This window comes from Bactrocera neohumeralis, chromosome 5 (assembly GCF_024586455.1).
Source record: "Bactrocera neohumeralis isolate Rockhampton chromosome 5, APGP_CSIRO_Bneo_wtdbg2-racon-allhic-juicebox.fasta_v2, whole genome shotgun sequence".
In the NCBI taxonomy this organism is placed as follows: domain Eukaryota; kingdom Metazoa; phylum Arthropoda; class Insecta; order Diptera; family Tephritidae; genus Bactrocera; species Bactrocera neohumeralis.
Window position 1 is genome coordinate 69,900,507 of NC_065922.1, and position 20,477 is coordinate 69,920,983.

The 20,477-nt window shown below is 34.7% G+C and overlaps 1 protein-coding gene across 1 annotated transcript in view; it reads right to left on the minus strand.

Annotated features, from left to right (window-relative positions):
• Nucleotides 1-20,477, minus strand: part of LOC126758996 (uncharacterized) — a 332,624-nt gene that overhangs the window by 284,035 nt on the left and 28,112 nt on the right. The window contains exon 2 of the mRNA XM_050473510.1: nucleotides 10,617-10,661. The gene's annotated coding sequence lies outside the window, so the exon portion shown is untranslated. The remainder of the gene's footprint in view (nucleotides 1-10,616; nucleotides 10,662-20,477) is intronic.

Here is a 20,477-nt window from a genome sequence, read left to right on the forward strand (position 1 = left end):
CATTCTGACCTCTCACTATTTTATTTGATTTTCTCGATCTTATTAGATCCAATTCCTTCACTTACGATTCTCATTTTTGGTTTATATTTCTATTTTTAGTTTAGTGATTCTGGATAATGCTAGCCGATGTCAAGTCTTAATCGCCTTTAATGTACTCGTACGTGTTATCAGACCTTCATACGCCTCTGGCTTCTTTGTTGATTAAGGTCCTCAACTAAACTACCTTTTAAGGTTACTATTACCTAATTTGGAATACGACTGTTGATCTCCCAAAGTCACTCTCACATCATTACAAGTGATTAATCATCAAATTCTTCTGGTCTTCTGTTATTGAATGTGCTGACATGGTATGGATATTATATCGAAGCAGAGCTAATTTCCTTACTTCTGCTTCAGCTAGTCTTTGGATTTATCGACCTAATATGGATATTTCAGTTATTATGGTTCTGGCAGAGAGATTTCTAGTATTTTAGTTTGCTTCGATTGGGAAGGGTATTGCAATGGATATAGAAACTCTGATCCGAGATCTTTAGTTTCAGTTATTCTGGTTCCGTCAGAGAGATTGCTGTCTTTGGCTTCCAAATTTAGTTCTTAATTTTTTCAATAGATCTCTTAACACATTCGTCGATTGAGTTGGATATTGAAACGGAGCTAGAATCTCTGAGTTTTGGTCAACTGAACTTAGGCATCCGCGATCTTTAGTTTCAGTTATTCTGGTTCCGACAAAGAAATTGCGATCTCTGACTTCTGGTGTTCAGTTTCCGGTTTTAGTTCTTTTTTTTCAATAGATCTCCTAACACATTCTGTCGATTGGATTGGATATTGCAACGGATATAGAATGTCAGACCTTTGGTCAACTGAACTCTGGTATCCAAGATCTTTAGTTTCTTTTTTCCTGGTTCCGGCGGAGAGATTGCATTCTCATGTTTCTGATGTTCAGTTTCCGGATTTTGTTCTTGTTTTTTCAATAGATTCCTTAACACATTTGAATTTCTTTCCTTAACTCTAATGCCTTCAGAAATTATTTTTAGAGACCCTCTTAGTCTCCCGAAAACTTGCTAGAAATTTGCTTGACACTCAATAATTTCGCTCTGGGTTTGATCACGTGATTTCCATTTCCTCCAACAATTTTTGTATTTTCGCTTCGAAGCTTCACTCCAACGCTCAGGAACAAGCTAAATTTGCTACCTTCACTTACTCCATTGTTAACCCCGTCTATTGACGCTGACCTTTTGGCTAGCTGGGCAAATATGCTTTTTCACGCTCGCTTCGCGTAGTTGTTCTTGTTGTTGTTTTGAAGCTGAATTGCTTGGTCACCTCTTGATCAGCAGTGTTCACACTTTTCAACAGCGAAAACAACAATAACAAACTAGTGCTTGCAGAATTGCTCTATATTTGATTAATTTCAAAGTGTTTGCTCTTTAAACGGGTATGAGTGTGTATGAGTGCATTTGTATGAGTATATATGAGTGTGTGTTTATATATGAGCGCAGCTACTCATCCCTTATGTAGATTGATATGCTTTATCCTTATTCACATATGCATTCATCTATCGTTATTCCCGCATAAGTTCATTTTTTCTGTCAATCACTCACTCACACATCCCGTTATTCACACACTCACTTATTCTACCATCCATCCATCTAACCGTTGAGTCAGCCATCGATTCATCTATCTATGCAACCATTCAACCATTTATCCAACCATGGCTTTGGTGCCAATCAAACGCTTGAAAAGTTCAAGTAAATGCAATTTTCCTGCGGACAGCTGAGCGAAAAAAATTTGTTGGCATTGTTGTACAACATTACCGCTTGCCGCTTATCACCCTCACTCCGCTGCGTTATCGCAATGTGTTGCGGTTGCACTAGTTCAGGTCAGTTAGTTTGACTAGCTGCTGGGTTTCGGTGTGGTGGAGTGTTATTTTCGGGGGTTCTCGGTGAAATATTGATAGCTGTCCGGTGAGTGGCGCTTACTGGGTCAACTGCTGTTGTCATAGTAATAGCCCTTTGTGCACTGTCGCCCCCCTCACCTGCGGTTGCATTGATAAATGTTGGCGAATGTTGTATATCAGCAATGTAGTGGAAATAATGTCATTTAAAAGTAGAAAGCGAGAAAAACCAATAACGGTGGGAGCAAAGCGCTGGAGAGTACATTTAGTTATTTGCAAAGTGGAAGTTAGCGCATTCGATGCGTGTGTAACCGTATCGAAGTTGCTTTTATGTGTTCTATGAATAATAAATGTTGAACTTTTTATGATATACGCTTACGTGTGTGAAAAAAGTCATAGCTTCCATAAAGATAAGCAGAAAAAATGCGTCGGTTAACGGATTCCAATATATTTTATATTTGAGTATAACATTAATTGTTTTTTGGGTTTCTTTAACTATTGGTATATTTGAATGCACTGGAGACTTTGGAGACTTTTTGAAATCAGGTGTGTAATGTGTTTATTTCACTACAATTCGCGTAGCTACAAACATATTACAAATTTAAGATAATTTTCAGAAATTGGAGACTTTGGAGACTTTTTTTAAAAACGAGCCTTAACATCTCTTTTGTATGAACATACATTATAAAAGTAGGAAAAATGTACCTGAAGCTGTTTTGTACTTGCTTTGAATGAAATTCTATCGAAAACCATGTTGAATAAATAAAAAAATATGTATATCTGAACAAAAATATGATGCAAAAAGAAGACTAATTCAGACTAATTCATAAAACATATGAATATTTTTGATGTAATATTAACACAATTCAAGTTGAGATTTTTGGAGGCAAAGAATTTGGAGAATAGAAAAATTCATAAAACTATGATGCTTAACCAAATATTTATACACATATTATACAGCCAGTTTATGCTTTAAAAAACGTTAAACAACATGATTTTGAATATACATTGTATGTATGTAATAAATTTGTGTTACGAATGTGGCGAGACTTATAAAATGTATCCAAAAAATCTGATTTCTTTATTGTAAGATATGGCAATAATAATATTCCTTTGGCCAGTATCTAGATTGAATAATAAAACTAGTATACAACAACGGTAACTACATATGTAGATACTTAGTTTTGAATAGGAAATATAAGTTGAAATTAATACATTGGACAAATTTCAATAATAAAAATTTGAAGTTATATTAAGTCACATGAAAGTGAACATAAGAAATAATTTGGCTTCATAATTTACTTTAGAAATATTTATACATAGTATTTGTAGGTTTTCTATAGCCGTTTGACCAACATAAGCTACTTCAAACAATGTAGAGTTCGAGAGACAAGAAATTTCTCTATGAAATTTAACTCCTTAACGAGTGCAGTGCAGAATTTCATTAGTGCACACTTTTCTTAACTTATAGTACTTTTGATAGACGGCGCAGAGTTTGGAGACTTTAAAAAAATGTAGAGGAATATGTTCAAATTATGTTATAGTTGTAATAGAAACTACTTAAATCATTTTTTAAAGTTCTTACATTTTGGAGAGCTTGGAGACTTTATAAAAAAGCTATTGAAATATGTTTAAGTTATGTAATATTTACATTATCTACTGTGTAAACTATTTTGCAGATTTTTTTTGGTTTTGTAGAGATTTGAAACGTACAAAAAATTTTCCAAATACATCTAGAAGTTGTGTCAGTAATCGTTGATACTGATTTTGCAGCTTTTCTTCTTTTGGAGAGTTTGGAGACTTTTTATAGCTACTTGAAAAATATAATAAATACAATGCAGTGTTGAAAAATCTATTGCCTGATTGCATATTGCACAAATAAATGTCAACTCTACAAAGCAAATAGTTATTACTACACAGCAATGCTACCAACGCTTGGCACCCAATAACGTATGTTACGACAATCGATCATGCGTGTCATTCAAATGTAACTAAAGCCATATTTCAACCGAAAAGCAATTAATTGAATAAAAACTACATATATATATGTATGTATGTATATGTAAATACCAGTACGTATTCATATATGTAAATATATGTGTGTATATAAGTGCATATAAGTGTATGTAACGGCACACCACATTTACAACAACAACAACAGCAGAAACCACCAACGAAATAAAACCAAAATCGTCAATTAGTGTCGATTGCATGCACTGAGCATTGAACATTGGGCAACCGAAACAAGAGTGCGCATTAAAATATGCAACGAAAATAGACGGCATCGTGTTGATTGAGCAGCTGCAGCAATCCCAAGCGGTCAAATGTATGTGTGTGTATGTGCTTGGCAGCTGCTGGCGAAAGCTTGTGCATTGCCAAATAAACGCCGATGATTTTGATTGCACGCTTGATTCCATGTCTGTGTGTGGCATAAATAATACACAAGCCGACTATTGTTATATGTACATACATATATGTATACATATGTATGGATGCATGTATGCTCAGCAGCCATTTGTGGCGCAACTAATGCTATTTGTAATCAACGCAACAACTCATACACACGAGCGCGCAATCAAAGCAATTCCCCTGCATACCCTTTCGTATTCATACATGCGCTTGCATATTTTTAGGCGCTCAATCACGCATTCAACACCACTAAGACCGCGTCGCTTGCCGTTCGACACTGATACATAATGAAATAATTTAGAGATTTGAATTTCAACTATTTAGGGCATGAGTCAATTGGCGTGCAATAAATTAGCGTTGCCACCGAGTGGTTGTTGTTGGCCTTCATGGTGGTAATTAGTTTCGAAAAAAAATTAAAGAGTAATTAGCGTAGAGATTTTAAAAGGTAATTTAATACATTTTTTCTAAAATCCCTATGGAGACTACAGAGAAATGTTTGAAAAAATATCAAAATACCGGGTTGTGAGCCTCTATGTCCACGTTGTCCTAGTTTCATAATTGCTCAGGGATGATTTTATTTGTTGGAAGCTTATAACTTTTTAAAATGGATCTCCCATTCGTTGCCAGAGACTTCATGTGATACTTTAAACTATTCACTAGACCGGGTATGATGTCAGGTTCTTCTGAAAGATCTCTAATGATATTCCCATTTGAACTTTTGTAAGCTTGAAATCCTCTTTGAAGCAGACTTTTAGCCAGCAGTTAGTTTAGGTTCAATAAAATCAGGCCTCATTTCCATATTCCTTTTACAGACGGCACTCTAGAACTCATCAGCATATTGTTTGTTTTTCTAACATCAGAAGAGAAGGCTGCGAGTTGATAATCCTTCAGCGGATAAAGATAAGGGGTCTGTTCCGGTTACGTAGAACCGACTGTCGTGGACTGATATCCAGCAATTTAAACGACAGATCACTTTTTGTCCTGTTTTATGTTGACTTTTCGCTATCGTTATTTTATGGACAACGTCCATCCACTCAGTTGGCGAGGACCACTTCTCGTAGGCTCATATTTGCCTTTTGGAATTCCTCTAATGAAATTCTGGAAAATTATTTTTAAAATAGCTCATTTCGGCTGTTAAAGAGTATGGTCGGATCCATATTTTAAATCATCAGATGGAAATAGAAACATCTTTCATAGGTCCTTATCCTAATAACTAGTTTTGACTTAGTTATATTTCTGACACCTCGTTCCGGCAATTGTGTAGATAGTTGAAGTTCCAGAGTTTGCTTTTCGGATCTATATCAGTTCAGAAATGTTTGTCAAAACAGCTGAATAGAGCTTCAGTTGTAATCGATACTGTTTCTGGTCAAATAAACCTTCGTTCTTCTATGGACCACCAAAGGATTGGTATTGGATCAATGCCGAACGCTCCCCTTCTACCTTTTGTATTTGAACATTTCTTAAATACATTTAATCAACAGAAGCCTCGCCTCGCTTAACGCATTGCTTTTTCGTGTTAGGCAGTATTTCTGGGCTTTTTTAGAGGACCTCTATTGCGTAGACCTTTTTCATACTCTGTGGAACTAGTATTCTTTCTCACATCTGTGAAACTAACAAATATGTTCAGCGAAACCATGTTTATCAAACCTCTTAGAATTATATAAGAGAAATTCGGCTGAAACCAATAAAACCCCAAGAGAGTTTGGTTAAAACTCAACTATTTCAGTTCAGTAGCAGTGGCATCGAACTGGATGGTTGGGCCTCATGTCAGCGTAGCAAGAGTTAGTACTTCTAACAACTGTGCAGTAATAAATCCATTCTGACCAAGGGTAAATCTTAAGAGAACTATTGAGCTCTTCGTTCTTAGCAACGCTCATCTTTTAATGTTAGTAAGAGTTCGAACTTGATACTGTCCGATAGGGATTAATGCAGTAAGGATAAACCGCTTGAAAGGAGATGAGATTGAATCATCTCAACACTTCCTAAAATCAAGGCTAAAAACCTCGCATCTCATGCTTTTAGGCATCCTTCACCTAAGTAAACTTCTGATTGTTTCAAGGCGTTTTGTCGATAGCTGCTATTTAACAATATGAGTTTTTAGCTGGGTTCACAAAGAAATGTAACAGTCTAAATATGATTACATATCAACGCGATGGATCAGCCATCTAACCTAAGCTAACCTAACCTTGGGTACAAAAATTCGTTATTTAGTCCGCCAATGAACGCCTGCACTTATAAATTATGGATTTCTAAACAGCGAAAATTTAAGTTTGCTGATAAAATTTGGTGGAGTTTTCATGAGCTTTCAAAAGCTTTGAGTAGAGAACTCAAGCTTTTATGACAAGCAGAATATATAGTCTAAATAGCGGAAATTTCAGATTAATACTTAAATTCAGTAGAGATTTAGTGAGCTTTCAAAAGCTTTAAGTGAACAAATCAAGCTTTTAAGACAAACAGAAGGGGGCTTCTCTCATATGGTATCTAGGAAACTTCAAAAAAAATCTACAGCTTCGCAGATCTACACTAATTTATTAAACTAACAAGAGCACATGGAAGCTTTTAAAGCTTCAACGCCATTTAATGAATGGTTTTGGGATGCACACAGCAATAGAAGCTGCACGAACTACATGAACTCGCAATAAATCTGACAGAATTCCAGCGCAGTAAATTTAAAAGCTGGAATGAATGAAAACAACAACAACTACAAATCGTATTGTAAAGGAGGTACCGCAACAACTGTCGTGTAACGGAAGTGTAGAAATGCCAAGTACGCGACAAATAGCGGAAAAGTGGCGAAGCGAAAGTGAGAATTGAAACCACAAAACAAGAAAAAATCGCAAAATTTTGAAAAAAGACTTCTAAAAATGGCACTAGAGAGCAAACAAGCGAGAGGTCAATGCTGGTGGCAACGAGGGCTTGCATTCAAATTAGTCTATACATGCATATGTATATGTATGTATGTGTGAGCGCTGAATAAACGATGTGTGTGGGGCAAAAACAATGCATTGACAACAAAAACAGTACAACAAACACAAAGCCACCGGCATGTTGGGCGACACAGAGTGCTCAGCTGTGATTAGACAACCGAATTTGCGTGCATTTGCTATTGTTGTTGTTTTGTTTTCAGCAGCGGCTATGCAAGAATAGTATTAAAACTCAAAAGAACACACACACATGCGCAGTTAAAACAAATGCATGACAAATGTAACCGAAAACGCTGCCGAAAATGCGCTTGTGGCGGGGCAGAGTTGCATGGAAAAAGCGTAGCATTGGCTTAGCATGTGATGGTGTGCTAAAAAAAACTACACATACATGAAAAAACAGCAAACAACAATAAAAACAACTGCAGCTCAGCACAACAAAAACAGCATAATGTAAGCAGAGAAAGTTTTCACCAAAACACGGAATAATGCGACAATGTATGCAAATTGAAAGCCAGAATTTACATACGAGTTATATGTAAATACAACTCAAGACTATTTCTGATGAAGAGCAGGATGTGCAAAGAGTTTTAACAGAGAAAATGTAATATTTGGAGGGCTTGGCTAATCAAATGTCAGTTTTTGGGAAACCCTTGTATGTAAAGTGGGGTGGGCTTAGACCAAGAAAGAATGTTTTCAGTAAATTTTTCCTCGATAAATTAAAGCAACATAGGCATAGAAGAAGTTTCGTATAAACTCTCCTAAGGACTAACTAATTTCAATCAGAGTTTTTCAAACTGAAAATAAGATGAATATGAATTTCTGTCTTGTGTTATAGAATAAAAACCAAAGAAAATAAAATATAACTTAAAATAAATGAGTGGAGAGTTTGGAGAGTTTTTAAAAATATAATATATACATTCATATATCAATTTAGAGTAGAGAAGGAATGACTTTAGAACAAAATTGTCAAATGGAGAGTTTGGAGAGTTTTCATAAAAAATATTTTCGAGTTTTAACAACGATTAGTATAAATCTAGCACTCAAAATTAATGATATTAGTGGAATATATAAATTTATACGAGTTTTAGTTCCAGAATATTGGGTATTTTCTAACGGAATGTGACCATTTTTGCGAAAATGATCCCTCGCCACGGCGGAGAATCACACCTAAAAATCGGTGAAACTGAGAAGATATTACATATAATTTTAGCAGCCATCTCTTTAATCATTGTCCAATTTGGACTTCTTCGAACAATATTAAGTCCTATGACTAAGAATGTGATAATTTCTACTTCTGTAATAGTTCCAACTTTATTAAAAGTATCGAGAACGAATTCGCGCTGAGGAACGATTTTGAACTAGTAGATTTATGAAGACCTTTCCGGTGAAATAATGTTTTTGGTATTAAGTATCGACAGAATCTCATCTCAGCTATTTTAAGTGACTTTAACTTTATCAATGTGAAGAAGTAGAACAAGTTTATGGGTCCACATTTATCGCAACATTCACTTTACCTAAAATCAAAAATATTTCATTCATTCGCATTGAACCCTCTATCTCTCTTTTTGTACTCCCCTCTAAGTGCCATATGTTGCCATATATCACATTTTATTATATTTACTACCCTTGTGACAGTTCATTTCAATATTGTCTGACGTATTTTTCTTATTTTTACTAACACATGCACACTAAATAATATTAATACCACCTGAAGGCCTTACTGAGCACACAAAGCACTTGCCTATGCAACCAAATCAACCTATATTAACCCCAGTAAATCAATGAAATTTCAACTGCATATACATACATATTTCTACTGACAGTAAAATTGTCAGCAGGTGGCAAAAATTGAAAGCAACAACAGCAAAAACCAAAAAAGAAAAATAAATAAATGGATTATATTGACAATATATTGGTGACTGGTGATTTTCATTTTATTTTAGGTTTTTTATTTTCGCTTTTTTGTTTTGAATATTTTCACATGCATAAATATTTATTGACCACATGGAGAAATGGAATTTGTGGCAAATGCATAGCATTACAACTGTGGCATATCATTGAAAGCGGTGAAAGTGTGGCGACAGAGAGCGCTACGTAGTGATTAAATAAATATAAAGGTGAGTGTGTTTAGTCTATTGGAAATGCTCTGCTGTATTGGTATTTTATTTTTGTATATTTACATATTTTAATCTGTATGCAAATATGTATGTATATGTATATACATATGTACATATTTATGTGTGTTTATAGATATAAAAATCTTTGCAAAATATATTTCAAATCTCGGCTCAGCAGTTTTGTTATTGTAAAGGTATATTTTCAGTAGGTGTGAACTGGTGATTTTGATGACCACATGTGAGTCTCAAGTGAGGTGAGCATTCCATTTACTTTTGTATGAGTTTCAGTTTATTTATTATGTTATAGAGTAAAATCGAAGGAAAATAAAATATAGCTAAAAAAATATGAGTGGAGACTTTGGAGAGTTTTAAAATTTATAATATATACATGCATATACTTATTTATTTTAAAGAGGGCGTGTTTGTAGAATAAAATTGTCAAGTGGAGAGTTTGGAGACTTTTCATAAAACAAGTTTTCGAGTCTCAATAACAATTACTGTACATCTGTTAGTGAAATATGTAAATTTTTAAGAGTTTTAGACATGGTGTTTTTAGGATTTTATGCTAACAATACTGTGATAGCCTTAAGATTCTATGGTACAAATGAATATGGATTATATAATTAATATTCTTAAATAAAATTTATCATTAATGTAAGAGAAATTGTTTCCTAGCAAATTGAGTAAATAATTACACACTATCTAATGTTCACCAATTAACTATGTATAACATTCTCTTAGATATGGACATTCACCGATTACTTTCAATTATCTTTGCGCATGAATAATTTAATAATAAATTTAGCAGATATGAATTTCCAAAATACTGTTGTATTTAATAGGCTAAAATTAAAACTTATTAAAAAGTTAGTTGAAAATTTGAGGTTTATACTAGTAGATGAATTATGAACAAAAGTGGCGCTTAAAATTTAAAGAATTTGCATTTGGCCAATGAGACGGATATACATATGTATGTGTGTATGTATAAGAAACACACTGATATTTTTAAAGTGTAACATGTTTACAAAAAAAGGACAAAAAAAAATAAGTGGAGACTTTGGAGAGTTTTGTCGTTAGCTAAGACTAAGTAACTCTAACATAAATGAATGATTTCAATTCGGAAATATATAGATTGTACAAAATCATAAAGTGGAGACTTTGGAGACTTTTACAAAAAATTGGAATTTGATAAAAAAATATAAAAGAAAGTCAAACATACCTTATATTCCTAAATTGATGTAACTTATAACACAATTATTTCAGTAAAGTTTAACTTACCGCTCAGTAATTGAGAATCATTCATATTTGTAATGATTTGAGTTGCTGAAATGAAAAGAAAATAGAAATTAGTTTATAAAATAAAGAAGTTAATTAATAGAATTAATTATTATATGTATATTTATAGTATATTGTGCAATAAATTTTTAACTAAATTTTTTAAAGTTGGAAGACGCACCACTCACAGTAAATTATTTACCAAGCAATACTTTCTTCAGATTTTCACCACCAAAAAGGTTTAAATAAATAAATTTACCAACACATCACAAAGATTGACAACAAATATAAAAATTGAATTCAATTTCAATGAGGCAACATATCGTTAAATGTGCAACAGGCCAGCTGCTGTCAGCTGCCAGCAATCAACAGCCGTGACACCTGCACACACACTCACTTTACACACACACACACAAGTGCATAAACGCATATACATATATGTATATGTGCTGTTATGCAAACTCAAATGTGTATTCACTCATTCGGTTGACGCCTGTCGAAGTAGTGAACTGTATTTTCATCGCTTCGCTGGTAGTGAGTTGACGCGTTGTTTGCGCCTTTGAGTATGCAACACTTCATGGTGATTTACAATTGAAATGTACACATATTTGTGCGCAAATATGCCTGAGTAGTGGGAACAGCCAGACAGCCCTTGTTAAAGTTGTTGCTACAGTTACTTTTTGTTGTTGTTAGTGTTGTTCATGTGACAGTTGGAGACCTGCAGCAATCTACATAAACAAATATCATACGGAGTAAATAGGAGCAAACGCAAATATCTTCACATGTATGTATGTATGTGTACATCGGTTTATGAAAACTGTTGGTGCAAGGTTTACTTGCACAATTTATAGGTGGACTGATCGAAAGAATAGCTGGAATGCTTGTAACTGTTCTGGTTGAAAGAGAAGATAGAACCAACTAGAAATGCTCTCCTCGGGCTTCAAAATTCGACGAACACCTAACCGAAGTTTGAAACTTGAAATCCTTCATCGAACTCGTTCCGGTTGAAATGCAGTTTAATCGGACTTATAACTTAAGCAAATTTTACCCTTCCTCAAACACTTCTAGTTTCCAAGTGAGTGTGAGTGATAATTTTCAAGTGTAACCAATATACAAGTATATAAGATATTGTAAAAATGGAGTTAGGGTCCTCACTCACCGCAGTGTCACCCATAAGTTTTCAGCAGAGCCGTCTTTATTTCTAGTGAGAACCTGAACATTGAACGTTGAGCCTGTCATAGCTAAAACCAATTTTCGGACTACCGGCATTGATGAGTTAGATAATTTTTCACCAACGGCTCCCATTTCTGTAGTTAACAACAGATAAACAGAAAAAATTAAAGTTCATAAAGCCCCAATGCTACTTTTACCGAAATCCAGAGTGTTCTGAAACCTCGATTAAAGTTCTGAACTTGACAGATCTCGTATATTAACGTTTAAAAGTTTATCAAACTCATAAACGGTTGCACTACTCTTACTGATCGATGGACACAGTGATCCAGACAGCTTCTGGATTTTATTTATCGCCTAACAAAAATAGTGCTAATAATTTCTGTATTCAGTAGATTTGGTAGCACCCTGCTTTAAATTTTCATAGTCTAAGATTTGGTTTTCAGCAATTCTACTTTTTTCGCAATCCAGCGTGCTCTGAACCCTCGATTAAGATTTTGAACTTGACAAATCTCGTAAGCTAGCTTTCAATTGTTTATGAAACTCAAAATCGGTTCTACAACTTATACCTACAGATGAACATGGTGACCCAAACACCTTCTGGTTTTTATTTATCGTCCTTTGGAAATGGTGCTAAACGAATCGTTGACAGTGTTTTGCAAGCTTAATAAGTTTAGGAGATCGTTTGATTTGGTAGCACTCTGCTTGAAAGTTGGAAAGTCCAAGGTTTCGTCTATAGCAATAGTTACTTCGAAATTCGATTAAGATCTGAATTGTGAAAGTTGATTGTGACTGATCTTTATAAAATACTACTCTTTCTGACAGAACTGGTCAGTGGTTATACTATATTCAGTTCAGTTCGTCTTTAAAGTGGTTATACTATATTCAGTTCAGTTCATCTTTAAATGAAAACTGAGTATAGTGAGTCAGACACCCTCTGGGTTTTGGTTGACTGTCGTTTGAAAAGAGTACCAAACCGGCACTTTAGTGAAGAGAATTCTTAACCAGTCTAATAGTTGGTGAAATTCGAAAGATTTGGTAGCATTATTTCTCAATGAGGAACATTATAGTGAGCCATGGAAATCCAGTGTCTTGAACTTACGTATAAATCGTAACCTTTGGAGTTTCCACAAGAGATCTGTATGTACTTTCGATATAGCTTTTCAAACTCTCAGATCTTTCAGAAACCGATAGAGTGACTATTACAATAGCTGCGACAATAAACAACTTTTTGCAGCAATTGGTTGTAGTAATAGAAACACTTTCTGGATTTTACTTGACATTTTTTTGAATAGCCTTTCAAAGGAAACAGGAAGTGTTTAATCAAAAACTTAACAATTTCGGTAAAAAAAACTCGAGTAGCTTTTGTTTTGAGTGTCAAAAGTTTTGTGAGCTTAAAGCCTCAAAAACTATATAGAAACTCTGTACATAATCAAGTAAATATTATAATCATTTAACACAAAGCGGAGTTTGAAAAAATTATCAGAGACCTCACATGAAAAATTTGAGTGCCTTCTTACAACCAACATTTTATGAACTGTCTTGGAATTTTCGCGGCGTGAGCTTAACCGTGACCTCTCTTACAAACCAACTTTGAATCCTTCTCACTACTTTGCCTCGGTAGAAGTCGAGTGGAACTCAATGCATGTCGGAAAATTTAAGTGGAGCGCCCTTCAAAATGGCTGTGTACCACTAACGGCATCCGCATTCAATGCTTTCTTACTCGAGAACTTGTAGATCTATGTATTTTTGCCTACTTCTCTGCTTATCTGCACATGTGTTGATTCGCTTGTTTGCCTAAGTATTTGCTTATCACTCAAGTGTTGGCTGTTTTGAAGTTGGTTTGCAGCAAATGACATGTTGCCACATGAAAATTACAAGCTGCATATATAATATAGAGAAAGATTGTAGACAGAAAGGTGTGTGTATATGTGAACGTTTCTATATGCGACATACTTTCATGGTGGCAGCAACTTACGAAGGCATGTGAGGGTTCTCTCAGTTCTCAGCGAGCGCCAGGCAGCGCAATGCAAACCTCACACAATCGGCACAACAAACACTTCCTTCCTTACCTTCCTTACTTGCCAACCATTTCTGGGCTAACAGGTGTATTAAAATTTATGCAGTCGTACAAGAATTTCGTATGAGCACTTGCTTACGTCGCTACCAAACATACAGACTGACAAATAACGGTAACAGCACGCCGACAGTCTCAGTGTCGACTTGAGCTTGCCAGTTTATCGTCGTTATCCTTATCTGTGTATGTTTAAGCATACAGTTGTAAGCTCAAGTGCCCCTATAAACGTCAACGCCAAAGGAAGCCTGCAGCCACAACTGGTCTTCTACCACAAAACATACGTACAACAGCTGCAGAGCCCAGCTTCACCGCAGCAAATATGAAATGTGAATGCATAAATATTGAAAATACAATTCCAGTTTAGTATGATTACATATTTGAGCTGCACAGTGTTGGGAAATGGCACGTTGTCAGCATGTGACTGGGAACAGGGCACTAATCAAGATTAACTGTGACTTTAATTAAGGGTTTTTGCTTGGAAAATGTGTTGTTTGGGAACTCAAAGGATGAGTTTAAGCGATTTATTAGGTTAAACGGACTTTGATAAGGACTTCTTTCAGCACAAGTCACCAACAAACGTCGTGAAAATTTAAATTTACCGAGCCTTAAAAACTAACTCCAGACTTCAGTAACAGCTGTGGAAATATGTAATCCGCTCGTACAATTACCTTATCAGTAGATTCGTTAAACCCGCTCCTAAAACATGGGTTACATTAGACAATACTAGTTTGGTTCGTATAAGGTTACAATGGTGTTCCAGCAGCAGTATAGTCAGACTCCATCCTCATGGAGAATCTATAAACGGCTAGAATATTGCAGATGAGTTTGAAGCTGGTTTATTAGTAGAGAAAAACTTTTATGGGGAACGCATTGTCATTCTCATTGATGATCTCGTCTGTAGAACTGGATCGCGTAAGAATGCCTAACAGGGTTGCCACGGAAAATAAACTCTTTCTTGCATGGATCCCTGAGCTTAGAGACATCAATGAAAATAAGCTAGCCGATCTTCTGGCGAAAGAAGCTGTGACAACCAGTCTGATAGGACCGGAACCGTTCTTTGCTGTGGGCTTCCACACTTTACAAGAGGAGCTTCGGAAAGACAAGTGCTTCGGCTTCGACAGACGGGGTTGTTTCTGGAAGAGTTCGATATAAAACGCTTCTAGAAATTAATCTCAGAAACAAATTAAGTGAGATTTTATACAGCTTTCGGTGACATTTGTTCAGATTATGGTACTGCTTAACAAATCCCTGTGGCTTCAGTGCTTAAGAGCAGAGACCTAGTGTCACATTTACATATTTAAGGCCAACAAGTAAGCAATCCATATGAATTCGGATGATACCTGCCATACGTCTAAAAGAAACATATATTTTCGGTAACAAAATTCTGCGGCTGCCTAAATAAAAATCAAAATGAAAAGTCATGTGAGCTTCCAACTTTTTGAGCTTTCACCTGAAAAATTTCCCACCAATAGTTTACGTGGATTGCAAGTTTGCATGTCTTTGAACAAAAGTTAGATTATATAGAAAGTGAAGTGCCATACGCTTTTATCTTTTCGAGCTTTCACCTGAAGGTGTTTTCATTAACAGTTTATATGGACTGCAAACTAATTTCTGCTATGTTTCTTGAGCGTATTTAGTCTTATAAAAATCAGAGCTGAAATTAAAAATATATTTTTCTGGAATATGGTAGAGCTTTCATAAAGCTTAATATTAATGCAATTTAATTAGTATGATTAAGTATACTTGATAGGATAAGATGATGATAGATGTCACTGCTTTTATTATTTTAGGAACAAAAACACTTAAAATCCAGCTTCATCCACTTAAAGTGAAAGCTTCATCCTCAGCAGCTAATATTAAACACTTGATCACTTCCAATCCACAAACATAGTCAATTGCAAACCACAACAAATACCGAAACGATGTGAAAGCTTTATATTATGTTCATAGTATGCTGTGAAAGCTTTACAAATAACTAATTTTATTCTTAAGCGAGAGTACAAGAGGTAAAGCACCATACTTCGAAGTTTGCTAGAATATTTTAATTTTATTTCTTTAGTCTTTCAACTTACATCTTAAATTTATAAACCCTAAAGTTTTTGCAAGGCTTTCACTAAAGCTGAAGTGGAATCCGCTTTCATCTCTTTAAGTTTTCACCTGGAAAAGTTTTCAACGATAGTTTATATGGACTGTTATTTATTTCCTGCTATGGAGATTCTTAAGCTTCTTTAGGCTATAAAGCTAGAGAAATTTAAACTTTATATTATTTTCATAGCATGATGTAAAAGCTTTATGAATAACTAATATAATTCTTCAGTGAGAGTACAAGAGGTAAAGCTCCATATTTCGAAGCTTTCCAGAATATTCTCTTTTAATTTTTTTATGCTTTTAACTTACACCATAAATTTATAAAGACTAAAGCTTATGCAAAGCTTTCACTAAAACTTAATAAAACGAAATTCTATAAAATAAACTTTAGATCGAAGATTATTAAAATGCCTCTCCACCAAAGAGAAATTTTAGCCTGATGATACTATATCAAAGCTCTAATGCGTTAATGGCAGCTTTATAACTGTTATGATATTTTTGGCCATAAGCACCGATACTGTTAAATAAAGTCATTAATATTTATAGGTAAAACAAATTGTGACTTCTATTTCCACCATTTCGATAAAAGCTACAACTCGTATATATGTACGAAGCACTCTAACAATGCCTGCGCTTAAAAGCTTTTTGGTGTACCGACATTTAATTTAATATTATTTAACAAAACTCGATAACAGTTACAAGCACGTTAACTAACTGCAAACTCGTGGTGCTTTTCCTTTTTCTTTTGTTTTTAGGAGAAAAAGATAATTGAACTCTACAAAGCTTTTTGCGAGCAGAACCAAAATAAACTGATACAAAATATTCAAAAAAATAAACATAAAAGGATAAGAGCAAAAGGAAATAAAATTTATTTTTAGTTTCTTTTACAGCAACAACCACAACAAAGCCAACAAAAGGCAGCACACAGCCGCAGCGGCGGTAGCGCAAAAGTCGAAAGTTTAATTGAAAATGCGCTTTGCAATCCAATCAGAAAGCATGTGAAATAAGAATTGCTATTGGGAAAGTAAAAATGTGATTTAGAAAAAAAAACACATACACATATGTATGTATAACAATAAAAAGTCGTGCCAGTAATATATTGTGGTGGAGAAAGAGAGCAAAACGGGTAACAAACAAAATCAAATGCATGAGTTGTTCGAAGCGTGCGGCAGGAGCTTTCGTTAGCGAGTGCGAGCGGGCGTAATAGGCTTAGTAGTTGCGTTGAGTTCAGAGTGCTTGTTAAAATTGTGGGCCAAGAGGTTACTTCATGTAGCTAAACGAAAGACCGAGTCTATTAATATAGACCGAGTATATATTTATGCATAAAAGCTTTCTAACAAGCTCGATGGAAAATTTGCAAAATGTTCTGGCTTTAATTTCTACCTTTGAATTATTCTTCATCATTTATATAATTAACAGAATCGGTGAAGCATATTCTCTGAAAAAGCTTTAGAGCTTTTGATGACGTCTACCACAAAAAAGAAAAGTTTCGGTGAGCTTTGATTATTATAGTCGATCCTTTGGCTTTGTTAAGACAGTTTTTTAACCGACCGAGTCTATATTTATGCATAAAAGCTTTCTAAAAGCTCTATGGAAAATTTCCAACCCGTTCTGGCTTTAATTTCTAGCTTTCAATTATTCTTCATCATTTATATGTATAATTAACAGAATCGGTGAAGCATTTTCTCTGAAAAAGCTCTAGAGCTTTGGATGACATATATGACAGTAAGGAAAATCTCAGGTGAGCTTTGATTATTATAGTCCATCCTTTGACTTTTTTAAAACAGTTTTACTAAATCATTTGGAACTATTAGTGCTTTTTGAATATTATCTGATGGAATTTTTAATATGAGTATTATAGGTGAGCATCGATTTCGCGGGGTTAATGTTTATCAATACTATTCTGAGTTTGTAAAGATTTCATTCAAGGTTCTACAAAAATCGTTATAGTTAAATCTAATAGGACGTTAGAAATCTTATTATAAAAAAAACACTGGTTAAAATAAAGTTCTACCAATCTATGCTATTCTAATTTTCTAAAAATTACACACCAATTACAAAACAAAAATTTGTGCAAGCTTTGTCTTTTTTTCATAATTACAACTCTTTAAGCAATTTTTATAAATGCGTTGAGAATTTCATACAATGGAGCTGTAAACGAACAACCGTTTCTCAAGTTCATAAATCTGCTTTAAATGATCAGCCGCTTCAGAAGTTCATAAAAATAGTTCACTGCAACAAAAATTCTCTAAATAGCTGCGAGATTATAAACATTCTAAATAGATGATAGTGGTACAAAAGGCCCTCCCAGAGATTAAATGGTTTTGAACAGCCTAAATTTTACATTTCGAAAATAAAGTTGAAGCTCAATGCTTTGCCAAACTTTAGAATTTTCGAAGCTCTGTTTAGAGCTTTGAAGTCAGTATTGGTAGGACTTTACAACCAATTTTTGTGGGCCAATTTTAGTTATAAAGAAAGCTTCTTAATGGCCTGACATGGCAATTTTTAGCCTACTGTATATTGAATTTTAAGTTTCTATATAGAATCTGAGATAATATGAAAAAGTTATTCGATTCGGGTTGCAGAAATTGGCTTAGACGAGTTTTGGTGGCTAGATACTGTGGAAAATAGGAGGAAAAGTTCAAATAGCCTTACCTAGAATCTGAGATAGTACGATTAAGGGTTCGGAAAGTCAATCCACCTTAGATGGCTAAAGATGGTTTTGGTTTGGTAGAGAGTGTAAAAATGTTAAGAAGGAATTCGAAGAACTTTCCATAGAATCTGAGATAAGACGAAAAAGTATTGTGATATGCTGTTCGCAGGAGGTGGCTTAGGAGAGGTTTGGTTGTAATCCTGCGTGAAATGGAAGAAAAAGTTTTAAGAGATGGAAAAGTACTCTAATACTCGGACCATTAGAGCTGACTAAGAAAATCTAAAAGATGTTTTATATAGGAAACTTTTATGGATTTAGGGTTCTACTTGGCTTCAGTTCAGTAAATTCTTTAAAGAAATGGTGTTCAGGCTTGCTTTAGTCAACTCTTTGGAGGCGCTTAGAAGATAAAATGAAACTATTCCGCAAAAAATTCAGCGAAATGCTTAAAATTCATCTGATCTACACACACTACTGAATCCATAATTTTGAATTATAGTCACCCTGTTGTTTAGTAGATAAGTTAAGTTTCCACCAACACCTACCGTTAGTCATGACCACCGAAATAAGCGCACCATAGTGGACACACAAATTTTTTAGTGATTCTTTTCAACTTTTCGACTATCTCTCTCCGCCACTTTGGTCACTGCATGAGCCGCCAGTAACACACTAGCCCACTAGCTAACCTTTTTATAGTACTTCCGACTGCCATACTTCGCTTTGTGCATCCACATTCACATTTTATGAGCAGCTTAGCATGTGGCTTATATTATTTTAAACATGTAATCACACTAAATGCTTTTCATTATTATTTAGCGCACACAAATACATACAAAAAGACACACACACATCCATATACAATCGCAAGCGTTTTCGATAAATGTTTTCGTTGCAGTATGTGTGTGTGTGTTTTTAAGCGTAAAATTTGTGTTTGTGCTTTTGTGCTGCTGCAAAATACCGTTAGTTTTTCATATGCTCGCCATGCTTGCTGTGGCAGAGATAAAAACGTGCCACAATCATTTGTATGGAGAAATTTTGAAATTTTCACTTGAATCCGCACGCTAAAGCCACACATATACATACACGCATACAAAAAGTGTTATACCCTGAATAGGTTGTAGTATATTAAGCTTGCCACGAAGTTTGTAGCATACAGAAGGAAAAGTCGGAGACCTTATAAAGCTTCTACATACATGTAAATAGAAATGATCAGCTTGACGAGATGAGTCAATCCTATTTCTGAGATAACGATATCAAATTTGCACACGTTCGTTTCTACTCTAGAAGCAGCCCATAAAAATTGAGCGATCAAAATCAAATTTTTGTATGGAAAAGTTGTTTATTTGACAAAATATCTTCACCACACTTGGCACGTATTATTGCCTCAGCCCAAAATTCAATTCTCGAAAAAATTGTTGAGATCGGATCACTATAGCATATAGCTGCCACACAAACGGGGCGATCAAAACCAAATTTTTGTATGGAAAAGTTGGTATTTGACGAGATATCTTCAAGAAATTAGGCTTGGCTTATTGTCTAAGGCTACAATTCAATTCTCGAAAAAATTGTTGAGATCGGTTCACTATAGCATATAGCTGCCATACAAACTGAGCGATCAAAATCAAATTCTTTGTATGGAAAAGTTGGGTATTTGACGAGATATCTTCAAGAAATTAGGCTTGGCTTACCGTCTAAGGCTACAATACAATCCTTGAAAAAATTGTTGAGATCGGATCACTATAGCATATAGCTACCATACAAACTGACTGATAAAAAACAAGATAAAGATAATTTTATACCATTTTAAGCTATAAAAGATGTAACTGTGAAGGGTATTATACCATCGGTGTAGCCGAAGTTAACGTAGTTTCAAGTTTTT